The sequence below is a fragment of the Mus pahari genome, chromosome 3, assembly GCF_900095145.1.
Source record: "Mus pahari chromosome 3, PAHARI_EIJ_v1.1, whole genome shotgun sequence".
Taxonomy (NCBI): Eukaryota; Metazoa; Chordata; class Mammalia; order Rodentia; family Muridae; genus Mus; species Mus pahari.
In genome coordinates, this window is record NC_034592.1 from 51,836,763 (window position 1) to 51,857,585 (window position 20,823).

At 39.4% G+C, this 20,823-nt stretch overlaps 1 protein-coding gene across 3 annotated transcripts in view; it reads left to right on the forward strand.

Annotated features, from left to right (window-relative positions):
* The first annotated feature begins 6,259 nt into the window (after window positions 1–6,259).
* Window positions 6,260–20,823, forward strand: part of LOC110318152 (sodium channel protein type 2 subunit alpha) — a 128,596-nt gene continuing 114,032 nt past the window's right edge. For 2 of the 3 annotated variants that reach the window (XM_021192950.1, XM_029536040.1), the window contains exon 1: window positions 6,260–6,510. The gene's annotated coding sequence lies outside the window, so the exon portion shown is untranslated. The remainder of the gene's footprint in view (window positions 6,511–20,823) is intronic. The other variant, XM_029536042.1, reaches the window with a different exon arrangement.

Consider the following 20,823-nt stretch of genomic DNA (forward strand, 5'->3'; position numbering starts at 1 on the left):
GTGGCTGATGATGGGATGGATTCCCGGATGGGGCAGTCTCTGGATAGTCCATCCTTTCATCTTAGCTCTAAATTTTGTCTCTGTACCTATATCCTTTCATGGGTATTTTGAAACAAAAGTTTTGATATCTTCATCTCAACACAGTATGCGTTATGGAGGAGCTGACACGGATATCAGCACTACCTGACTCTTAGTTAGAAATCATTTTAGAAAACCTCTGACTGATATTTAAGTTCTTGAAAATTTCTGTCTTCCAAGGCAGCTATCCACTCATAGATTTATTATTTAAACTTTCTCGTGTGGCACGGAAAGTAATAATAGCAAATAGGCCTTCATATGTGGTTTTTCTTCTTCCCTTAGAGCATTGATTGTCAACTTTCCAAATGCTGTGCCTTTTTAATGCAGCTCCTCATGTTGTGGTGACCCCCAACCATAAAACAATTTCTGTTGCTCTACTCCAGTAACAGTCACTTTTTCTACTTAAGACCATAGTGATGAGATACTCTTACCAGGGGCTTCTGAATGAACAGTTTCAGATCAAGGAGATCCCAGTGAAATTGAAGAGACAGACAAATGACCTAAATAGACGTGTGTCCTCACGAGCTTTCTGTTTCTGTAACCAAATATCTTCAATACCCAACTTATGAGGAGATAAACTGAAGGCCTACTTAAGTCAACCAGCTTAAACCAACCCTACAAAATTAGACAGACATCTACACATGCACACATACATATACATATACACATGCACATGAACATGGACACATATGTGTGCACACACACAGAGTGGGTATTTTGAGGAATCACAGTTTTACTGATTCCAATCCACAACCAATAGATCCCTTCTTTGGTACTTTGCTTAGACACTAACCATGTCATTCCAGGAGCCCATGGGAGAGCAAAGCCACATGGCCTATTGCCCCAAATAAAGGGTGTGCTTTTATCCTCTCAAAGGTGTGCACCCAGTGATATGAATACCTCCTACCATATATTTAACTATCCACCCACCTTCTCATAATACCACCCTGATGCTCAAGCCATTAACAAACAGGCCTTTCAGTGACATATTCAAAATGCAAATAATGGCATTGCATATTTTTTGGAACTGTTGTCTTCTGTCATTTCAGAAACAGAACAATTGGCACCTCCTAGGCCACCTCGAGCTTAGTTTCCTTTTGAACTCACCTGTCACATGGCTCCAGCCTTGCTGCCTTGCTATGGTGCAGTGAAGCGGGAGTACAGGCTGAGTCTGATTGTTAGGGCTCTGTCCCCTCTTTACAGTTCACATCCACACTTCATATTCATTGGTGTAAGGACTTGGTCCAGTTCAGCCCTTGGAAACCTAATATAGCCTGGGGTCTCATCTACTCACCTGGCAGAGATGGATCTTCCAAAGGTTTGTGTTGAGTGAGATCAATTAGAAACAAGATTGCTTTCCCCTCTCTTGAGTTCTCTAGGCCACTGAGAGCTGAAATTGCCAGAAAGCTAAGGTAGAGATTTACCTAAAGCTCTTGAATCAAGGGAGCTCTTCCTTTAAGCTGATAATGGCTAATGTCAGTAATAACAAAGATGATCTGCTTAGAAAAACTAAACAGTGTAAAATGTGATCTCAAGAACTATTGAAAAGGATGGACTTGACAACCAGTGAGGGGGATTGTGTGTGTGTGTGTGTGTGTGTGTGTGTGTGTGTGTGTGTGTGTGAACCCTTGTTGAGTGCATTGTGGCGTAGGGGTCGGAGAATGGGAGTTTGTGTAAGTGGTTCTTATCTGCCGGATTTAGTTGTTTGCTCCAGGAGAAAAAGCACCTCCCAATTAGCAGTGTCAGGACAACCTAAACGTGCTCACTTACCCACAGCAGGGAGCTGCCAGCCAGCAGAATTGTATTTCTGGAGCCACTAACAGGAGCTGGGGAGGCTTAGAGCAACTCTAATAAAGCCTTGCTACCCTCTGGGTTTCGGAGTGCTCCTTTCTTTCTGGAAGTCACCCCCTGGAAAGGGAAGGAACTGAAGTGGTCTCTGTGGGTCTTGTTCTTCTCTGCCCTCACTGGTTCCCCCTCTCCCTCTCATTAGTGTCTTGTGAGTCTATAGCCTTTATCCACCCTCATCCCTCTGTTTTCTTTTCTGTCAATCCTTGCAGTCCTTGACAAACCTGTTCTTAAATGCCACATCAAAGAGAGGCACATCTCTTTTATTGATTCTTTGTGAATTTCACATTACATACCTCAACCCCACTCATCTCCCCATTCCCCATCTCCACCCTCTGCCTTTGCAACCTCCCCCCAAAACACCCCCAAAATAAAAATAAATAAATTAAAATAAAATGGAAAAAAAAAAACACAAACAAAAATCAAACACCAAAAGGTCTTCCCGTGGAAGCTGTGGTGTGTCACAGTGTGTGTCACACAGTATAACCTTTTTTTCCAAACATCTTTGCTTGAAAATGTCATTCATCTGGTTCAAAACCTCTGCTTTATTAATACTGGATCCCGACCTGAGCTACCTTTGGGTATCCGGTTGTTGACCTGTGCCATGGAGATCCTGCAGCTTTGGATCTGCAGGACCTGACACTTCAGATGCTCCAGCAGTTCATGGGAGGGGTAGATGTTGGGGTGGACCAACTCAAAACCCCAAACCTGGGCTTGGGTGGTAACTGAGTAGGTCAGCCCTCTAGCTCTCCCCAGCTCATGCCATCTAGGCCACCTTTCCAGCAACCACAACACCAGGGCCAGTTCTACCACACCGCCCAGGAGAGGTGTGGGTCCCACTCTCCCATTCTGCCCAGGCCAGGACAATGGGTGGTCCATATCTCCTGTTCCCATGTCACAGCAACAACCAAAGGCTCCCATCTCCGTTAAGCCCTGTGTGCTGTCAGGTGGCTGCACAGGTGTTGATGTCCTGGCTCTCTAAAGAACAGGGCTACTGTGTGGAGGTGTGGCCACAGGGGCAGAAGTCACTGGAGTTTCTAGGTGTATTAATCCTGTCTGTTCTTTGTCAAATAAAAAAAAATGCTTTGGATTTGGGGAAATGGGGAGAGGAAGGGAGAGAGGGAAAGAGGGAGGGAGGGAGGGAGGGAGGGAGGGAGAGACTCCCAAAGAGAACCTTCCATTCCCAACTAACCTTACTGACTCACAAAAGTGATGAATAACTTAGGTAGAGACAAAAAACTGTAAAGGTCAACAGAATTACTCCCTCAGTTTGTATCTCCTTCTCAAGAACTTCCCAGAAAGATCTTGAGCACTGGAGACTAGCGTCTGAGTTAAATTTAGCATGTGGCATTTTCTAACCTTTTTTTTTTTTTTTTAAAGAGAAAATAGTTGAAATAAAACTAATTTCACAGACCTCTTTGGAATGTAATGAGATGATTTGTGCAAAGTGCTTACTTAGTCCCTTGCCCCATCGAAAACATGAAATAAAATTTATGCTTTAATATCCCCCCTGGGTAAGATTGGAAAAGCTGTTTGTCAAAATTTGTCTATGAGAAATAGAAGGTCTTGCCAGCCCCGTTTTTTGTTTGTTTTGTTCTGTCTTTCTTCATCTCTCCATGCATAATGTGTTGTGTTGACAAACTGAAGTCCGTCCCTTGAAAGGAGAGACTCTCAGCTGCGGAACTGCCTCTATCAGACAGACCTATGGGCACGTCTGTGGGGTATTTTCATGACTAATGGCTAATGTGGGAGGGGCCAGCACCTGTGGGCATTTCCATCCTTAGGCAGGTGGTCCTGGGTTGTATAAGAACATTTAAGAACACAGGCTGAGCAGGTTCTGAGAGCAAGCCAAAAGGCAGTGTTCTGTGGTCTCTGCTTCAGTTCCTGCCTCCAGGTTCCTACCTTGTGATCCCCAAAACCCACATCAGGCAGCTTACAACCTCCTGTAACTCCAGCTCTGTGGTATGAGATACCCTTTTCTGACCTCTCAGGGCACTGCATTCATGTATACATACCTGTAAATAGATGCACAAACAGAGGTATAATTAAAAAAAAAAATCATAAAGAATATTTCCTTCTTGTATTGTGAAAGTCTGCAATGTTCTAATGATAGCACCACAAGGTAAGCATCAGACAGTAGACATGGAATTAACGGTTTCAATCTGTCCTGAGTTGGCAAGGAAGTATTGAAAGGATGTTAGCAGACTTTTATTTTTAGTTTATACAGTTGGATAAAACTGTATAAATTAAATTACAGTTTAGAATTTTTGCATTCATTTTTTTTATTTCCTTGATGCATCTATTTTGCATGTAAAAACTGAGGCAAGAAAAAAAAAAAAAAACCACCGTTGGGTATAAACAAGACTTTGAGTTTCATTACTCCCTCTGTCTGAGGACCAGCATGGTTAGGTGAGGGAGAATTGGCAAAAAAGAAAAATAAAAAAGCGTGTCCTGACCAAGAGTCAAAATTTACTTGAAGTAAAATGTGACTAGTTTTCCTGCTGAAATGAAAATAATTTTGAAAGCAAAGATATTTAAAGTAAGTATTTGGCTTTTATTGTTAAAGCAATGCAACAGAAGAGGGACATTGCACTGAGAGATCATCACAAGTTTATCGCTGCTAGCAAGGTGAATCTAACTCTGCCTGATTTCAGAAGTGTGCTGAGCTTATAAATACTGTATATGTACACATTTTCTGCATAAATATACAAATATCTGGTGCAGGAAACAATGTTGATGTTTTACCTATTTTTTAAAAATAGATAAAAACATGCTAGATGAGACTAAAGGTTTTTTACATAAAAATAAAGTTGTAAGAGTCACCTCATAGTGTGCTTCCCCTCTGCCTCCCTCTCCCTTGCTGAAAACAACCTAAGAGTGTAGAGCTCTAGTTTCAAGGCAGACATTGTTTAACAATAAATTCAGCATATAGTCTCCGTATGTCCAAGTGTGTGTGTGTGTGTGTGTGTGTGTGTGTGTGTGTGTGAGAGAGAGAGAGAGAGAGAGAGAGAGAGAGAGATCTAAACATATTATAGATAGCTTAATGAAAATGCATGCTATTTACTTCATTGATTTTTATGCTTTATGACAGGCATGCATATTAAAGGAAACATAGGAATTAAAGCACAAAAATACAAGTATATGTACAATGAAAATACAAAAGTAATGCACAAGTTATTTTTCTAGAACAGTCATTCATTCATTATCTGGGCATAATTCATGTTTCAGGTACGTGTTAAGGATCCAGGCTTATAAAAGTTAGCAAATTGAAGTGACTATAAAGAAACAAGAATAGATACAGTGAGGGCAAGGCCAAACTCAGGTAATAGACGAGGGTATGAGCAAAATTCTAGGCACATGCCTAGACTTTGGTTTTAATGTGGAGGTCCTCTGCAAGAGCAGTGAATGCTCTTAACCTCTGAGCCATCTTTCCAACACAGAAATTAGTATTTTGAAACGGTTATTATTTTCTTTTAAATCGCATTTTACCAATATTTTATGTCAGCTGGCAGAAAATCTTGGAACACTCCAAGAGAGCCTGGAATTGACTTTCAGTACCACGGACAGCACCAGACTCTCTGACCTGGTTCTTGACCCTGTTTGATGAAGTTGGTTTTGAGGAAAAGACAGAAGACAGACCTCTTAAATTTCAAGTGGTTTGTGGCCCAGAACTTCATAAACAATTGTAGAAAATTAAGTATGAAAAAAATTAAGTTCATAAACTAATATGCATTGAACCGATCATATACTCAGCAAAACCTTGGTTTTCTAACTTACTTAATAAGTGGGGAACTTTGAATTCTGCTCCTACCTTCCAAATGAGGCCTCTCTTCAGACTATGGTATAGAAAAATTATCACATTTCAGATTGCTTATACGGTTTGAGATGTTTCAGAAAGTTTGATTGAGATTTTTGTCATTTCATAAATTCATCATTCTGTTAAGAACAAGCTTATCTCTTAAGACAATATACTTCCCCACAAAAAGATAACCAATAATGATATAATTAGTAATTACAATTTTCATATAGCTCTTTCCGTAATGTTCTGAAAACTCAGATTTCATTTAAACATAATAAAAAATAAATCAAACTCCAAGTGTTAAACTACATTTTTTAAAAACACAAAGTATACTGACTTTTTAGTGTTTAATTTGTAATTAATTAGAAGAGTTGAATTAGAGTACTTTAGAATTCTGACGTGTACACCATTTAATCTTATTTGTTGAATGTTGCTCTGCCAAAGGAACTTGAAATTACAGCGATTCCACTTGTGGCCAGGAGATGGAGCTGTCATGCAAGACGCTACCCTCCTACATTTATTTATTTATTTATTTTAATTTAGCATGCTGTTTTCTGACAGTGGGTACCATCGAGTGAGTGAGTGTCAGAACAGAAAGCTAAGGCAGAGGCAGAGAGGATGCAGTGATCGCCCTGCCTTGGCTTTTCCTCTTTAGTAAGGATATTATTATGGCACATGTGAGATTTTACTTTCTGCTGTAGGCTGAATTCTAGAAACCTGCGTTGGAGACTGTTATATTCAACACGCACATGGATTCTGTGCTATGATTACCATTCCCTTTATTTCAGGTAAGCAAGCATGATTCTATTTTTGTCGCATCAGTGAATCACGATTCTGCCAAATGATGGCATTTAAAATAAGATGTGCTTTGTAATGTTGTATTCAGAACCAAAAGGTTCAAAAAAAAATGTTCTAATTCTGGCTGTTCTGCATTTAAAAACCTTCCTATGTTAAAATGATCACTGGCTGTGCCATGTTGTATTTTCAACGTTTCTTCGGCTTCCTAGCCTTTCATTTCTGTGGCTGTATTTGTTTAACATCAAAAGATAAAGCTTTCAGAGTGAGGGATGGGCCTTCTTCTCACAAGGGAAATACTGATGCTTAATGCATTGAACAAATCATAGAGATGTAATGAAGCAGACTAACATGGCAGGGGCTCTGCCAGAGCCCACGGCTGAGCACCCTGGGCACAGTCTTAGAGATACACCAGCATCCTGAGCCCAGGACCTTTTGAACGATTGCTGCTGCTATGACGTTGGGATTCTTTATGTTTTTGTTTTAACCTTTTAGAACGGTATGCAAGTCACTGCTAGCCCACAAGTGAAGATTGATGTAATGTGTTTAATAGACTCAGAGTGACAGCATTGGTCTCCCCTCCCCCCTTAGGAGGAGAACAGTGAAAACTAATTAATTGCTGGGGTGGGGGGGTGGGGGAATGGATTATCCTTATCTGTGAAAAAACAGTGGGCATTTAGAATAATTCCATTGTGAAAAGTGTTCACATTTTAAACAATTTTAGGTCACATGGTGTTAGCTAAAGAGTAGGATGACTCAGGAGGTGGAAATGGTAACAACCTTCCTTCTTCTCCAGATTCCTATGATTTCCTGTAAAGATTCTCTTTATGATTATCAGTAGATGCAGAAAGTGAAATATAGAAATGTCGTATACAAAAGCCATTGGTTGCCATTTGGCCCAACATTTGGATTGATTTTAATAAATTATAAAAATAGGAATATTTTTACAAGATTGTTAACTGCTTCACTCTCTCTTGTTGAAAGATGTGTGTGTGTGTGTGTGTGTGTGTGTGTGTGTTGTGTAGGAGGCAGGCAGTGGGGGTGCATGCATTTGGGATGTTTCTATCTCAGTCATTATTTTCCTATAAAAAGGTAGTTATGCTATGCCTGAGGTTGTGAAATCTGTGGGTTTCCAGGATGTTTAGGAATACTGAAAAAATATTATTTGAATATGAGAATCTACAAAGAGTTTTTAGTTACACGGACTTCAATAAGTAGGATGGTATTTAGAATCACAAATTTTTATTTGGCATGTATCCATCTTCCATTTAGAGAAGAGTAACAGTGGCTAAGGGGTTGTGTGGGTTTTACATTAAGTGGAATATTACACTCAGAGTTCATGTTAAATTAAAAGCAGTAGGTAAGACTTAGTACCCTGATTGGCAGTCTTCAAAATCTACCACGGCAATTATCTCCACTGTTAGCATATTCCAGGCCTAATCCAGTTCTACTGATATTGACTCTGGGTGATGTTGACTTGGCAAATTCTGTAAAATAATTCCTTTCAGTGTATATTACTCAGTGGATAAACATACAGAAGACTAAATTTTCTCAAGGGCCCTTCCAAAAGCCAAAAGACAACAGCTCAATTAAACAGTTGTGGAGACTGTTGTTTAATATTGTGTTTTCACTTTAGATTAGGGACATTATCTACCTTGTGCTCCTGAATAACATTCAGCCTTATAGAAGCTCCTTATGCTATGTATTCTATCCTATAGAATAGTCTGTGTGCATATACAGAGAGTAATTTGTGAATACTTAGATGGTTATACAGATTATATAATACCTCTTCAGTATCTGGAGAAGAGAAGGGCTTTAACGTGTCATTTCTACATAAATACTTGTGGAGTATCACATCTTTACTAAAGAGTGGTTCATGGTGGGGATTGAAAAGTAATTACAGGGACTGAGAGATGGCTCAGTGGCTAACAGTGAGCACTGCTCTTGCAGAGGGACCTGCATTCAGTTCCTAGCTCTCACTCTGAGCAGCTAATGGTCTTCTATAGCTCTAGCTCCAGGGGATCCAATATCCCTTTCTGTCCGCCCTGAATACTGCATTCACACAGCACGCCCATACAGAGACATGCGCATAATCTGAAAACAAACCAAAAAAAGAGGAGAAATTTGATCTAGAGGACATGACACTTCCTTGTGGTCTCTGTGGTACCCCCATCTACCCACCCAGGCATTTACCCCACACACACCCTTACCCTTACCCACACATTGATACACACATACACATAAATAAAAAACTAAATAAATCTTAAATAGAACTATACATGCGTAGATACTGTCATTGCTTAAAATATTATAAACACCAAAATATGGGGTGAAGAAATGGGAAAAGCAGGTGGGGCTGGGCTGTACTGCCCATCTTATGCCAGGAACTGAATAACAACATGGGTTCAGAGTTTATGATGATAGAAGTCTCAGGAAAATGTACATTTAAATGATATTCAAAAGTTAGATCTTTAAGAAAAAGTTGAATATAAATTGACAACAATACAGGTTTGATCAATTTAGGCACAGAGGAAATTAAGCCCTTGGAAGGAAATTGAGGTTTATTCAGGATTGAAGAGAAAAATTATGGACAATAAACAATAATCCAATATAATTATAGTTTTGTTTGTTTACTATACTAGGTTGCTATTTTCCTTTGGGGCACTAAAAATAAAGTAAGAAATTTGATTTTCAGTATTAAATATTCAGTGTACTCAAGCACACTCACTTGATGTCCAGAAGTTAGATTATATGCAAAGGCTGGTCTTATGAATATGTACAAAGTCATAGGGATCATTGAAATCTCACATAAAAACAAATCCATGGGGAGGTACCATTGAGGAACATTCCATTTGGTTAGGATCAGAGAAAATTGAGTCTGTAAGTCACTGGAGAAGAATTGAGACAAGAAATAACAGTCAGAGTGTTAGAGAATACAGGGAGAGATTGGCTGGAAGACTGTAAAAAACATGGGGCCAGCAGGCTAGAGAAATGGCTTAGTTGTTAGGGGTTGTTCTTCCAGTGGTTAAATTCCCAGGACCTGCATGGCAACTCACAGCTGTCTGTAACTCCAGCTCAGGAAGCTCTACCAACCTCTCCTTGTCTCTGTGAGCACTGAACACACAGGATGCCCAGACTTATATCCTGGCAGAACCACCCATACACACAGAATAAAAATAAACAACTTTTAAACCAAAAAGACTTACAAGACCAGAAGAGGTGGGTGATACTTTAGTATAGTGCATCATTTTGAGTGGCTTGTTGGAAGTTAAGTCCTTGTCTATAAGACAAAACATGTATTCCCCTTAAATCTACTGACCCCTTAGAAAGGTCCGTGTGTGGCATATGGACTTTCTTGAAGGCACAATTAATCCTCAGCAGAAAATTGCTTGCCTGCAGGGCACAGTTTGCTCACATTAATCCTCGAATGAGCGATTAATAACACTGCTTTAAAGCAAGCACATCTTGCATCTCTCCATCATCTTACTCTCAAAACAGACACCACCGTAAACTTGCTTTTTGGTTGCTCCGATGCACACCTCGTACATGGAGTGGTTTGGCTGGAAATGTCCTCCATAGGTTCCCACGTTTGCCTATGTGTTCCCCAGTTGCTGCTGCTGTTTGTGGGGGTTGATGGGGTACAGTCTTGTTGGAGTAGATGTATAGCTCTGGAGGCAAGCTCTGAGAGTGTGAAGACTCACCATTTCCAGGTCATTCTGGTAGTTCAAGACGTGAGCTCTCAGCTTCTGTTACTGAAGCCAGGCTTGCCTTTTGCTGCCATGATAGATTCTTATCCCTCTGGAACCGTAGGCCCAACAAAAATCTTTCCTCTCATACGTTTCCTTTGGCCATGATGTTTTGTCACAGCAACAGAAAAGTAATGTACTTTGGGCTAGTTTGCTGACTTCTGCGTGCGCGTTATTCAAGCTCTTCCCTAACACTCCCATTTCATTGGTACTTTGACCAGGATGTGTCTAGGGAGAAAAGAGTTTGCATATTCACGAACTTCCTTTACTAACATCTTTGAAGCCCCCTACCAGAAATCCTCCGTTCTTTCTGTTGGCAGGCCCAAAATTGTCTCTGCTCTTCCTTAGAGCCAATCGATCTCTAGTCAGTTGCAACATGGTGATGTTGCATTTCATCTTTCACATAGGAGCTCTTCTCCCAGTTCAGCGGTTCGACTTAGAACTGGCTGGATCAAGATACAGCATCTGGACTCCAGATACGCTGGGTGGTCAGAGTGAGGAGGTCAGAAGAAGGGATGTAAAATCAGCATGGCTGCGGATAGCTTTCCTTCCCTCCGGGTTGACCCTGGGCAGACCAGGAAAAGGCAGATGTTTCCCAGACGCTCTTGTCCTCTGTCTCCCTCTTGTCATCTTCCCCGGAGGACATCCTAGGTGTCTTCACAATCGCCTCAGTTAGTTTCTAACCCTGGTAGGAGTATCTTTAGCCCTGACACCTAGTTAATAAAATAAGATAGAATTCAAGTTTCACATGTGGTTTCTAAATAATTTCTTAATACATCTTCAGAATTTATATCCCTGTAATTGTATGACATTTGATATAACAGTCGTCTTAGAAGAATAGCACCGGGGCTGGTGAGATGGCTCAGCGGGTAAGAGCACCCGACTACTCTTCCAAAGGTGCAGAGTTCAAATCCCAGCAACCACATGGTGGCTCAAACCATCCTTAACAAAATCTGACTCCCTCTTCTGGGGTGTCTGAAGACAGCTACAGTGTACTTACATATAATAAATAAATAAAATATTTAAAAAAAAAAAAAAAAAGAATAGCACCAGCGGTTTGAATGCTTAAAATGGCCACTGTTAGAAATAAACAGACTGACAAGACTAACTCAAATCTCATTCCACTAACATCTGTTGAACATAGGCAGTTGACTCTTGCAAAGCGCCTGTATCAGGAGGTTCTGAAATATGCATTAAGTATGCAGCAAACCTAAATAATCATTTTATAGCTTGGTGCATTTTCAAAGGATCTAATGTTTGGCTTTGTTGTTATTTGTCTTCACAAAAATCTGGTTTATAAACTTATAACTTTAACATAGGTCATAGAAAGCACACAAAAAAAAAACCTCACAATAGTCATTTTCAACTTTCTGTTCTAGGGAAGTCTACTAAAAGTCACCTATGGGTACTCTAAAATTCATATATAAACATACATACACATACACATACATATCCATCATATACCTAACCTCAGAAGGCTCATACACAGAATGCTGTCAATGGGGAATTTGCAGACAGCTTTCTCACATGCCTGTTATCCCTGCAATATATGCTTGTGTTTTCTTCTCCAAAATTTAATCCAATAAAGGTAGAATTCATGCAAAATTTCTTTTCTGATTTTGGCCAAATGATGACTCCTAGGATTCATACATGCAAGACACTCATAATGTCAATAAAGAAAAATAAAATCCTTAATAGTGTAGTTGTGTATTATATTGATTTCAAGGAATTGAAACTTTATTTACATCTTGAAGCTAAAGGTGATTTTCATTGGCAATAGGGTTGTACCTACTGAAATATTGCTTTAATGTAGGAAAAGATCACTTGAATCAAGAGCCTTGGGCAAAATGTTATAAAATTGAGAAGTAAAGACACTGTGGTTGCTCTGTGTAACAGGAATAAAACGATGGTATCTTTCCTTATAATTCAAAGCTGTAAAATTCAATTAATACCTTCAATTAAGACTTTTTTATGAAGATAATATCATTGCTGATAACTAATATGACGATTTTTCAAATTTAATTTCTAAAATTTTCAGAGTTTAAGAAATTTTTTTTGATTATTTTTGAAACACAGCCTCACTGTGTAATTCTGTCTGTCCTAAAACTAACTTTGCAGACCAGGCTGGCCTGGAATTCACAGAGATCTGCCTATCTCTGACTCCCAAGTGCTGGGATTTAAGGCATGTGCTACCATGCCTGGCCTTGATGCAAGCACATTTCAAACCGCTTTTTCTATCAGAGTGTGGTAAGAAGTTTTTGAAGGTTAAAAGATAATCATTGAAGTATGTTATCTAAGGGTGCTAGAAGACAAATTTGTATGGAATCAAATGGCCTGAGGGGAACAATCATCCCCAAGAAGTGTTTTAATCTTTGCTGTTACTTTGTGAGATACTGTCTGTTGCTGCTATCTCAGCTATTGGCTGAGATTCTGTGTTCCCCATATGAGCGTGCCTTGATAGTAATAGTGAATAGCTATGAATTCCATAATTATGTAATGTTATCCTACCTGCATATTGAGTGAGGAACTATGTAAGAGAGGGCAGCAATAAAACAACAGAATTCTTTTTTTTTTCAATTTTTATTAGATATTTTCTTCATTTACATTTCAAATGCTATCCCAAAGGTTCCCTATACCCTCCCCCCCCCGCCCGGCTCCCCTACCCACCCACTCCCATTTCTTGGCCCTGGCTTTCCCCTGTATGGGTCATATAAAGTTTGCAAGACCAAGGGGCCTCTCTTCCCAATGATGGCCGACTAGGAAGATGTTCCAACTGGTAATAAGGGCACATGCTCCACTATGTTCATAGTAGCCTTATTTATAATAGCCAGAAGCTGGAAAGAACCCAGATGTCCCTCAACAAAGGAATGGATACAGAAAATGTGGTACATTTACACAGTGGAGTATACTCAGCTATTAAAAACAATTAATTTATGAAATTCTTGGGCAAATGGATGTTTCTGGAGGACATTATCCTGAGTGAGGTAACCCAATCATAAAATAAATCACTAGATATACACTCACTGATAAGTGGATATTAGCCCAGAAACTTAGAATACCCAAGATACAATTTGCAAAACACAAGAAAACCAAGAAGAAGGAAGACCAACGTGTGGATACTTCATTCCTCCTTAGAATAGGGAACAAAATACCCATGGAAGGAGTTACAGAGACAAAGTTTGGAGCTAAGACAAAAGGATGGACCATCCAGAGACTACACCACCCAGGGATCCATCCCATAATCAGCCACCAAACGCAGACACTATTGCACATGCCAGCAAGATTTTGCTGAAAGGACCCTGATATAGCTCTCTCCTGTGAGGCTATGCCACTGCCTGGCAAATACAGAAGTGGATGCTCACAGTCAGCTATTGGATGGAATGCAGGGCCCCCAATGGAGGAGCTAGAGAAAGTACCCAAGGAGCTGAAGGGGTCTGCAACCCTATAGGTGGAACAACAATATGAACTAACCAGTACCCCCTGAGCTCGCGTCTCTAGCTGCATATGTAGCAGAATTCTTATATAAGGAATTGGTTGGACTGTCATGATACAGAGGAGACTTTATCATAAGACTATTTAAGATAAAAATGAACGCTGTTGCTTTTCTGTGAATAATTGATGTCAAGATGTGAACTATCTGAGACATAAAGCTAGCCATCCAGGGAGGATGCTGGCGATGGCATCTGTCACCCAGCATTAGATGATAAGCTTAGATGCTTTTCTCTGTTCTCATGTCTCTTGTGGACTGAAAACTTGAGAGAGTCCAGTGCGATCAAAAACTCAAGAAGAGAAGCTGTATCCGCAGATACTGAATGGCTGCTTAGAATCTCAGTACAGAGGAGAGCCTGAAATGTTGTATATCCAGAGGCTAAGTATTTATCTTGGGCTAGTTCTGTCCCTCTGGAATAGCCTTTCTTTGCCAACCTCTGTGCTAGAACTAACATCTTGTGGCTGATAGATGAAAAAACGTTTTGGAATCTACTAACTTAACTGACCACTAGCTTCCACCAGCCCAAAAGTTAGAATTTCATCATGTAGGGTCTTGGGCCCATAGAAAAACTTCCCACATCTAGTTGTAGCTGTAGCCACCTCTCTGATATACTGCCAATGTACTTTAAACTTTCTTTGATTAATGACTTTCTCTGTTCTGTGAAAATATAAAATTTCATCAGCTGGGCCGTGGTGGCGCACGCCTTTAATCCCAGCACTTGGGAGGCAGAGGCAGGTGGATTTCTGAGTTCGAAATCAGCCTGGTCTACAGAGTGAGTTCTAGGACAGCCAGGGCTACACAGAGAATACCTGTCTCAAAAAAAGAAATAAAGAAAGAAAGAAAGAAAGAAAGAAAGAAAGAAAGAAAGAAAGAAAGAAAGAAAGAAAAAAAGAAAAGAAAAGAAAAGAAAAGAAAAGAAAAGAAAAGAAAAGAAAAGGAAAGAAAAGGAAAGAAAAGAAAAGGAAAGAAAAGGAAAGGAAACAAGTAATAAGAAATGGTATAATTCTGTAGATTTTGAGATTGACCCCTATAGAAGGCAATTCTGTATAGAATAGTGGTTAGTAAATCATTCTGACTATGGATCTGGACTCACAATATGCAGAGCATAGGAAATTATTTTCCACTTGGTATACATTCTCCTTTAGGGAAGAGTTTGTAATGGTGCCTTCTGGAACCAGCTTTATGGCCCTTGGCCAAAAGCTCGCTAGATAGCCAACAATTTTCTCCCAGAAAGCTTAAGATAAAATAAGTCTACTAAAATAAAAATAGAAGTTCACAGAAATGCTATCAGAATTTTAATTTTGCCCTAGATTTACTTAGTTTATATATATGAATATTTGCATGAAAGTATTTCTCTGCTCCGTATGCATGAAGTACCCACAGACGCCAGAAGAGGCCGTCAGATTTCCTGGAGCCGAGGTTGCTGGCAGTAATTGGCCACCACATTGGTGCTGGGAACTGGGACCTGGTAGCAAATGCTTTAACTGCTAAGCCATCTCTCCAACCCCCATAATTTTCAGATAGGGCATCTTGGCAGACTAAAGAATTGGAAATTCCTTTATCAAATTAATCAGAAAGGCTTTAAATAGAAATTTAAGTTTATAACTGCCATGGAAACCTCCACATACAGAAAGAATAAGAGAGTTTAAACCGTAAGTGTCAAGTGAGAACTCTGACCTAAGGCACATGGGTAACCAAAGGAGGTATGTTTATAGAAAAAGGTGCCTGCACCCTGGGCTATTTTGCTGTTTAATTTAGTTCATTTAAGTGAGAAAGTTGGCCTCTTATTTTTTGTGTGTGTTTCAATTCCTTAGTTGTAACAAAATTGTTTACTGCTTTACTTTTTAGAAACCACCAGGATTTAAACAAAATTACTCAATAGATTCTCTTAAAGAATCCTGTGTATTATTCTAAACCTCAGCTTAGTTACTTGCTTTTGATAAACAGAAAATATAAAACTTTCCTTAGCTCAATGAGTGAAGACACTTGTGCCCATGCTAACCCATCTGAGACTATTTTGAGGACGCCATGGTGGGATGAGAGAAATAACCTAGGCTCCCACGCTATAATGCACACTTATCCCCCAACGCACAATAAATAATTAAGATGTGTTCTAAGAAAGTGTAACAAGATTCCTTGTGTGAGCTTGTGTGTCCATATTTGTGTCTGTGCGTGTGTGTGTGTGTGTGTGTGTGTGTGTGTGTGTAGGTCAAAGTTCAATAACAAGTCTCTCCCTCAGTCTTTGTCCACCTTGTTTTTGAAAGAGCAATCTCACTGAATCTGGAGTCCCGTATGTCTGCTAGTGTGGCTGGCCAGTGTGTTTCTGGAGCTCTGCCTTTGCCTTCCCAGGGCTGTATTGGCATGCACTGCCATGCCCAGCTTTTTCATGTAGATGTTAGGGATCAAGTCCTCCTACCTGTGCATTTTACTATCCAACCCCAGAGAAACTAACACTTTCTCTATGAACAAACACAGAAAAGTGTCCACTGAATATATTTCTATGTTGTATACATTCCAGACTGTCAGTGAGAGATATTTTCTAACATAAAATATGAACAAAATTATCTCCTAATTATAGGAAACTCAAATATCACTTCCTTTATAAGGTCCCCTGTTATATGCAAATAAAACATTCATCACTCTCGCCTATCTCTGAACTTGTTATAATATGGATTAGACATCGTGCACCTGGGTTATCATCTCTCTAATGAAAATCTGAACATTAATGAGACAGATATTGTGCCTTATGTTTCTATTAAGGTACCAGGAACAACACACACACACACACACACACACACACACACACACACACACACACACAGCTGTGTTAGCTAGCATTCAGGTTGCTGTGAGGAATGCCTGACATAAACTACAATGAGGAAAGACATCTAACGAAGAGTGTCAGAGTTTTCTGTCTATCATGATGGAAGCATGGGGGTAGAATAGGATCCAATCCATAGCAGTCAGGGAGCAGAACAGTAGGGCTACATGATGGTGGTGGGACAAGATATGTCTACCAAAGACATTCCCTAGAGACCTACTTCTTCTAGCCAGACCTCCCCTTTGAAAAGAAAAATCCATTGAAATATTTAATTCATCAGGGGATAAATAACCCATTAGGTCTGAGCCACCATTATCTGATTGGCTCTGGAAGTGCTCCCAGGGACACTCTGAGGAGTGCTTCCCTGGCTTCATAGGTATTGCGTAGTTCAATCAAGAGCACAATCGAAATGGACAATCACAGCTGACTCCCAGGGGAGGGCATCAGTGTGTCTGCAGAGCTTCGTTATTCGAACCTTCGATCCAGATACTGTTTGAAATGCCTTGTTTGCATCATGTAAATGTGTCCTGCTTCTGTTAGCTTACTAAAGTAAGTCGTAGTAGTTTCCTTTCGTGGATATCCTCTTAACAGTTTAATAGCCTTTTAATTTGACTTTATTTTCAGTTCACTCCTGTTGATTTGTGCAGTGAAACAAACATACAGTGCATAAAATTTTCAGAGGAAACTAATAATTACAATTCTCACATTATCTGTCTCCTGAGTCTGCACATGCTCTCTGGGATTTTCCTCCCTAATAGTGGAACTCTTATGTGCCGTGTCTGAAAGTTCAGTTTCTATCGCTATGAGTGATAAAGACCATGACCCAAAATAATTTTGGAGGGAAAAAGGTTTAATTGGCTTACCTATGCTGGGTCATACACGGTCCATTGAGGGAAGCTCAGGCAGGAATTAAAGGCAGGAACCTAGAGGCAGGAAGTGAAGCAGAAACCATGGAGGGACTGCTGTTTACTCGCTTGCTCCCCGTGGCTTACTCACCCTGCATGTTTGTGCAACCCAGGATGACCTGCCCAAGGGGGATACTGTACTCTCACATCAATCAGTAATCATGAAAATGCTTCATAGGGTTGCCTATTACAATCTGATGGAAGTACTTTCTCAATTGGGTTTCCTTCTTCCCTAATGACCCTAGCTTGTGTCAAGTTTTAAAAAACAAACAAAAAAATCTAAGCCAATGTATTAATGGAATTAACCAATAATAAACACACACATATACACACATACACTAACCATATACATATACAGCCTATATCTCCTTCCATCAAAATTGTACTCTAAACAATACAGAGATGTAAGTTCCATAGGAGAAATGAAATGTAGTTTGCAACACTCTTCTGGCATATTGACTGCAAAGATTGTGGATTTTGGCAATAATTTTAAATCTTTAATTACAGAATTTAGATCCCACCTTATTTCTCTAATCAGTGACATTGTACATACTCTTCTTCACTTTCTCCCACCATTATGCTTTCTCTAATTTTTCATGTTTGTTGACTCTGTCAATGATTTCCTCTCATTGTTCAGAACCACAAAGAATTGCAAAAGACATAGCATATGCTTTTTAAAAAATTAACAAAATACATTTTAGTACTCTAAGCATTCCATAATCTATGAGTAGTTGATCGAGTTCTAGGATATGCTGTTCTAGTTTCAGTGAAAATGTGTCTTGAAATCAGGGAAAACAATGTTTCAGGACCCAGTGTTCATGTGAGTGACATATAGATTCCTGACTACTGAGTGCAAAATCAGGTGAAATAGACAAATGCACCAGCTGAGAGGGTGTGAATCGTAAATGATCAATCCACCTAGAGGTTAAGGGTAATCTGTAGATACCTGAAATATTCCAATATACTTGTGTTAAAAAACCAACGGAATGTGGTGGTATGTGGATAATGCATTGTAGATGGCTTTCATGCTGACATGTCTGGTCTCTGACAGATTGCTGAAGTCCTCTCCTACCTTGCATGGGAAAGCTGTCCTTTCCAGGGCCAATACTAGGGAAACCCCCTCGCTGATCTCTCTCCCCTCAGTGTGGCAATGAAACTCAGGGGCCATAGTTCTGCCAAGTGGCCTGACTCCTCCTGGATTTCATTAATTACTCCTTCCTCTTGTTCCTCTGCTGCTGGCCTGCGTGCACCATGCTTAACTTCCTGCCCCTTATGCTAATACACTGTTGTCAAGAATCTTTAATATCGCTGGCTTAATCCCTTTGATTAAATTCTTCCTCTTGGATATGTCATATCTTTTCTGCCAATAATTATATTGGTCAAATAGCTGACATTTTATGAAACATCTCCTACTGTATAGGCCTGTATTTAAAAAATTGCAATTACTGGATTCTCACAATGATCCTGGTAGTTAGGTATTCAACATCGAAGGATACAAAGAAATTAGAAGTTACATAACTCAGCCGGGCATGGTGGCGCACGCCTTTAATCCCAGCACTCGGGAGGCAGAGGCAGGCGGATTTCTGAGTTCGAGGCCAGCCTGGTCTACAAAGTGAGTTCCAGGACAGTCAGAGCTATTCAGAGAAACCCTGTCTCAAAAAACCAAAAAAAAAAAAAAAAAGGTTACATAACTCAGTAGTCTAGCAGAGTAGAAACTTTACCAGAAAAAACAATGTGTACAGAGTGATATATGAACTCTGGGCTTAGACTTAGTAACAATCTAAATTTTTCTAAAGATCAACTCAAAGGATGAACAGGAAATGTACCATAGATCCAGCTACATTATTCTTGGGCATATACCTGAAGGGTCTAAGTCAGTGACTACAGAGATTCTTGCACATTCACATTTATTGCAATATTGTTTACAATATTCAAGAGATGCTGGGTCTAAAGAGATGGCTCAGTGCTTAAGAGGAATGACTGTGCTTCCAAAGGACACAGGTTCAATTCTCAGTACCCACAGGGCAACTTACTGTAACTCCAGTTTCAGGAGATTTGACACTGTCACACAGACATACATGCAAGTAAACCATCACTCAATGCACATAAGATAAAAAATATCAAAGAACAATATCTAAGATATGGAACAGCCTAGAAGCCATCAACTGATGAATATCTAAAGAAAATGTGGCCTCACTCTATCCTAAAAATAAGTAAAGGCATAAAACTTCTTCTGAATCATTACATTTGGAAATTGAGCATCAGTATCCAAAATCCTTGTGTAACTGTATTTTTTTATTTTAAAAAGCTATTAATTATGCAGTCAAGACAAAAAGATGGACAGAGTATTTTGTATTAGAATGTTTTATTTTAGAATCTTATTTTTATTGAAAATAGATTTTTTATTATACAATAGATTCTTATTACAGTTTCCCTTCCCCCAGCTCTTCCAAGATCTTCCCCACCTCCCCACTCACTCAAATCCTTTCTTTTTCATTTTCATTAATAAACAAACATACAATCAAAATAGTAATTAAGTAAAATCAGATAGAAACAAACAAAAATAGAATAAAACAAACAGTAAGAAAAAGAGCCAATGAGAAAGCACAAGAAACATATATAGGCACAAAAGTACATACAGTCACACATATAATCCAAATCAGAAATCATACTATATAAGCAAAAGTCCTGTAAAGTTAAAGAAGAAGAAGAAGAAGAAGAAGAAGAAGAAGAAGAAGAAGAAGAAGAAGAAGAAGAAGAAGAAGAAGAAGAAGAAGAAGAAGATGGCCAGACAGAGCATTATGAGGCGAAAATACCTCCAAAACACCACTGAGTTCATTGTGTGTTGACTATCAACTACAGGGTATAGGATCTGCCCTCAACAGTAGTTTGTACGGCCAGCGAGACTCTGCTGAAGACAACTAAGTTTTCCTTTATTGAGGGGCTGCCAATTGCAGAGAAATTCTTGCTGCATTTCGCAGAGAACTGGAACAAAAATTACACTTTTCTACTGTCCTCATACTGGATCCCCAGACTTCAATTCCTGATAACATCTGGTAATAAGGAGTCATCTAAAAAAAAAAAATCAAGAATTCTTCACATCATGATAGAGGCTTTGACTGTACCATCCTTGATCTGTACTAATATGGAGCAAATTGTCTTACATAACAACCTCTTAAAACATGTAGAGCATAAAGCAATATCTAGCAAGGCATGACTATTCTCTATCTCATTGTTTAAAAAGTTTGGGAAATCACAATGCACAAAAAAATTGCATTAAATTCAAAGTTGAGTGTTCATAAGTAGTTTCATTAGAACACAGTCATGTTCAGTGTGTGTGTGTG